Source organism: Macaca nemestrina, chromosome 12 (assembly GCF_043159975.1).
Source record: "Macaca nemestrina isolate mMacNem1 chromosome 12, mMacNem.hap1, whole genome shotgun sequence".
Lineage (NCBI taxonomy): Eukaryota > Metazoa > Chordata > Mammalia > Primates > Cercopithecidae > Macaca > Macaca nemestrina.
Window position 1 is genome coordinate 43,938,670 of NC_092136.1, and position 6,000 is coordinate 43,944,669.

Consider the following 6,000-nt stretch of genomic DNA (forward strand, 5'->3'; position numbering starts at 1 on the left):
CTAGAAAAAAAAACCAAAAACCATTTTCTTTCCTTTCCCTGCTTTGGATACTGCTTGGTTCCTTGGTTCATATTACCTGACTTCATGTTCAGAGGCAGCTCTCTAGCATCTTCAAATCTCTCTCTGACTCTCCCACCTTCTTTTACTTATAAGAACTCTGTGAATCAATTGGACCTACCTGGATAGTGCAGAATAATCTTTTCACCTCAGTATCTTAAATAACACCTCTTTTCATGCAAAATAACATAGTTTCCAGGCTATATTAGTCTGTTCTTACTTTGCTATAAAGAAATACCTGAGAATGTGTCATTTACAAAAAAAACAGGTTTGATCAGCTCACAGTTCCAAGGCTATGCAGGAAGCATGATGCTGGCCTTTGCTCAGCTTCTGGGAGGCCCCAGGAAACTTACAATCTTGGTGGAAGATGAAACAGGAGCAAAGCATCTTACATGACTGGAGCAGGAGCAAGAGAGTGATGGGGGAGGCGCCACAAACTTTTAAACAATCTTGTGAGACTCACTCACTATCATGAGGATAGTACCAAGAGAGGATGGTACCAAACCATTCATGAGAAATCTGCCCCCGTGATCTAATCACCTCCCACCAGGCTGATGTGGTTTGGCTGTGTGTCCCCACCCAAATCTCATCTTGAATTGTATTCCCGTAATTCCCACCTGTTGTGGGAGGGACATGGTGGGAGATCATTTGAATCATGAGGGCAATTTCCCCCATACTGTTCTCGTGATAGTGAATAAGTCTCACGAGATCTAATGGTTTTATTAGGAGTTTCCACTTTTGAATCTTCTTCATTTTTCTCTTGCTGCCACCACGTAAGAAGTGCCTTTCACCTCCTGCCATGATTCTGAGGCCTTTCCAGCCATGTGGAACTGTAGGTCCAATTAAACTTCTTTTCGTTCCCAGTTTCGGTTATTTCTCTATCAGCAGCGTGAAAATGAACTGATAGACGGGCCCACCTACAACATGGGGGATTACAATTTGACATGAGATTTGGTGGTGACACAGGTCCAAACCAAATCACAGGGTTTGTCATGTGTACATTTTTAGGGGCCATTAGGGTTACTAATTGAGGCAAATAATGAGGCAAATAACGATCCCATAGAGTTGGAGATTTCAGTGCTAAGATAGGATCAGATCGGATCAGTGTGGTAATAATTAAGTGTGTATGTGTGTGCTGCATGAGTGTTTTGGCCTAATTTTTTTTTTTTTTTTCTGAGACAAAGTCTCACTTGGTCGCCCAGACTGGAGTGCAGTGACACGATCTGGACTCATGGCAACCTCTGCCTCCTTGGTCCAAGTGATTCTGGAACCTCAGCCTCCCAAGGAGTAGCTGGGATTATAGGCGTGCACCATTACGCCCGACTAATTTTTGTATTTTTAGTAGAGACAGGGTTTCTACATGCTGGTTGGCCTGGTTTTGACCTCCTGACTTCATGTGATCTGTGTCTCCCTCAGCCTCCCAAAGTGTTAGGATTACAGGCGTGAGCCACCACGCCCAACCTTCCCAACTCATTCTTTCACTAATTCTTCATTTCCTCGTTCAGGGGAGAGAACATAAAATGTGTTTAATCAACTGTTCACTGAGAACAAAATGTCTGATTTCTATCCCTGACTGAATCTTAGTGCCTAGCAAGCTGCTCTGTGCCTCTGTTTTCTCATCTATAAAATGGTGACAATAATAGTGTCTATCTCATAGGCTCATTGTGTCCATAAAATAAACTAATACATGTAGAGAGCTTAGAGAAAATGCCTAATATGTAGAAATGTTCAAGAAAAATTAGCCCTATCATCCTCATTGTCCTTCTTGTTATTCACTCGTTTCACTTAATACATATCTTGAGTCCCAGTTTACATGAATTTTGTTTTAAATATCTCAAAATCTGGAAAAAAACCAAACACCTAAATAAATAACTCAGTAACAAACTATATTTTGCTAAAGTTGAAACATTTACAGACACACAGAAAATCGAGCAACTGATTCTTCTACAGAGGCTCCTATAGTGGCGAGGGTGAGGGATAGAGGAAATCTTCGATAAAGATGTGCCACTTTAGTTATATATTGAGCAATATGTAGGAGTCTGAAGGATGAAGAATTTAATATATGGTTAAGTCTTCTTCCTCAGCATAATCAATTTGAATCTTCATTAGCTTACAAAACACATGAATTTTTTTAGTCTTGATGCTGATACTGTATGCAGTGGGAGAAAGACTTAATATATAACCTAATAAAAGTGCTATGTGAGACACAGTTTACATCCTCAAAACAATGAAGGTATATATGCCAGGACACTTATTTGGGAATAATAAAAGATAGTCTGGGGGAACAAGATTTAATTTGAGTAGAATGTTAAAAGAACTATTTCACAGTATCCAGATGAAGTCTTTCATTCTATGGATAAAGAGATTGAGAGCTAAGTTTATTTAAACCCACAGCTGTTAGAAGAAGAACCAGGAATCAAATTCTGATCACGTGACAAATGATAAGCACTCTTTGGGAAATATTTGTACCGTAAGCTTTAACAAGGTTTTTTCCCTTCTTTCCATTTGTGAGCTATATAATACATACTTCTGATGCAACTTTATTTCTCAGTTAAGAATAACTACTTTTCTGAAGACCTAATAAGGAGTTCTGTACTTTCAATATTGAGAATTTTAGTCTTATGACTTCTTGACTGATGATAAGTAATGGGTATGCATGCTCAAAGAATGAAACATTCTTTGACTCACGTCTCACAAGAAACTGTGTGGTAAGTATTATCAACATTTTATTAGAAATTTTATTTAAAATAACATTGTATCAAGACTTTTTTTAAATAAAAAAACAAACTTAAAACAATTAAGTAACTTGTTTAAAATTATATTACTAGTAACTAGGGGAGCCAGGATTTGAACACATTGGCTTGTTTGAAGCACTGTAACCTTACTACCTTTTTTTTTTTTTTTTTTTTTTTTTGACAGAGTCTTGCTCTGTTGCCAGACTGGAATGCAGTGGTGTGATCTCGGCTCACTGCAATCATCGCCTCCTGGATTCAAGCAATTCTCCTACCTCAGCCTCCCAAGTAGCTGGGACAACAGGCACACACCACCACGCCCAACTAATTTTTGTATTTTTAGTAGAGATTGGATTTCACCCTGTTGGCCAGGATGGTCTCGATCTCTCGACTTCGTGATCCGCCCACCTCAGGCTCCCAAAGTGCTGGGATTACAGGTGTGAGCCAACGCGCCCGACCGGTCTTATTTTTTAACGTCGCATTCTTCCAAGGTTTACTTGGACTCTGGAGATAAGAACACCACTAACTAAACTTTGTTGATTCTGTGAAAAAGTGGCCACATTTTCCAGCAATTTCCAAGACAGCAGCACTGCTCAGAAGAAATTTAAGTCAAGTGAGAGACCAAGGAAAACAATGACTAATAAACTTTTCATTTGAAGATGGAATATCTTCCTACTAATATCAGTATCTTCCTACCAATCTGCACTCCAGAAAGATATAGGTGGAGGAACATGGTGCAGACTGTCCAGCAAAAGCCCTCATGGAATAAGGGTCATGTCATCAACCTTCTCCAACAGCTTTTCAAACAGCTTCACCTATGAGAACTAACTGAAGTTTTGTCTGGAGCTGGGGTTGGGGGGAACAAAAACCTTTCTAGATTTGCTGATAATTTTTAAGGCATAAAGCTTGTTAAAGACTTTCAATGGAATTTAATTAGCACTTCTCGTAAGCACCTCAATTATATTTCCCCCAAAAAGGCACAAATAGCAGTATTATTTCACATTAATTCATTATATTTTTTTCTATAGTTAACTCTGTTTCTTCCAGGCCATTCTTTTTATGCTCTCTCAATTTGATCTAGAAAATTACTAAGAATACTGGTAAAATTTCGCTATTTATCATAACTTTTCTTCTTCGAGCAGGTATATCCTAAATTATTATGTCTGTATATGTTAGAATATTTATCACTGCAGTTAGGGAAAGACCAAAGAGGAGTGTGATTGCTACCATTCAATATTTGAAGGTCTCTCATATGAAAAAGAAACATACACCAGTTCTTAAACTGGTAGCAGAATAGGTGGGAGAACAGAACCTTAAGAGAGGTCAGGCAGTGAGGCTATGCAATGTGGAGGCAGGTTTCAGGTCAAGTGAAGAAAGTACTTTCTAACAAGAAACACTAATCTAAAATAAAATGGACTTCTTTATAAGGTAGGCAATGAGCCTTTCTTCATAAGACGTGTGCAGGCAGAGGAGGAAAGATTGCTTGCTGGGAATGATAGAGACGGCATTCCTACGCTGGTAAGATATTAGAACAAATGACATTTAGAGTTCTTTCTGCTCTGGGATTATGAGTCTATGTAATAAAATATTCATAGTTAAAAGACATCGATATCTAAAATGTAACCAGCATATCCGAAATATGGATGATAATATATAGATCGTAAGTTACTGAATTAAGGATTTGCTAATTAAGGAAAAAATGGACAATTAACAATTTTTCATACGATGGCTTTAAAGAATATAGACATAAATGAGTAGCTTTGAGAAAAGTGGTTTTTTCTTTTCCTCCTTTCTAAGTATTAGAGCAAAGCAATGTGTTGAGAAACTTTTTAAATTTCATTTTTAAATCCCTTTGTGTGTTCCTGAAAGCTCCCTTGGAAACAGTGAAAAGGAAGAAGACAAATCTAAATAGTCACTGAATTTACCATACCAAGTTTTTGTGTTGTTACCAGCCAGTTAGTTATACCAAAACAATTTAGAAAAAATTTAGAGTTGGAAACTAGGCCCTCTCCACTGCTCTTCCTAATACACAATAAACTATCTATTGCTGTATAATAAAACACCCCAAAACTTCATGGCTTAAAAAATAGGTTTATTTAACTCACAGTACAATTTGAATTGGACTTAGCTAGTTTATATTAGACTCTCTTGCTAAGGTCAGCTGCCAATCAGCTAAGTTTCTCTGCTTATGAAAGTTGGCTGACTGTCAACTTGTCATGGAAGCAATAGGCCATGCGTCTCTCATTATCCAGCAGGCTAGTCCAAGCTTGTTTGCATAGTAGTGGTGGCAGATTTCTAAGGGCAACAAGAGAACACAAGCACCAAAGTACATGCCCCTTTAAATCCTCTGCTTCACCACATTTGCTATTCTTATTGGTTAAAGCAAGCTTTGTGAATTGAATTATGCCGCCTCGCCAAAATTCACATGCTGAAGTTCTAATGCCTGAGTACTTCAGAATGTGACTTTATTTGGAAGTAAGGTCATTGAAGATATAATTAATTAAGATGAGATCATGCTGGAATAGGGTAGGCCCTTAATCCAATATGATTAGTGTCCTAATGGAAAGAGGAAATTTGAAGACATACACGCATACAGAGAGAATACTATGTTAAAATTATAGTAATGCGCCATGAATCAAGGAACTATCTGAAGCTGTGAGACAGGCCTGGAAGAGATCCTTCCCTTGCCCTTTTAGAGAGAACATGGCCCTGCTGACACCTTGATCTCAAACTTCCAGCCTCCAGAATGGTGCGCTAATAAATTTCTGGTGTTTAAACCACTCAGTTTGTGGTACTCTCTTACAACAGTCCTAGAAAGCTAATGCAGCAAGTCACATACCAAGCCCAGAGTCAGAATGGGAGTTGACTATCTAAGGGCATGGATACAGGAAAGCATAAGAAAATTGGGAACCAATTCACAGTAAAAAACCACACAGAGTAAATAGGTAAGACAATAGAAGATCATCCCCAGTATATACAACTAAGTACGTACATTTAAATTGCTGAGTTTTAAAATAATTATCAGTCATTCCTCTGTGTCGCTATGCCATCAGTTTGACACCCAGGTTCATTTATTCATTATCCTTTTGAATTTTAGAGATCAGGTTTTAAAAATTTTGTTTCAGAATTATGTAAATTATTTACACTGTCCCAAATTTAGATATGGAAAACAAAATACATTAATAGAATTTTAACTTTTCTGGCTGTTCCT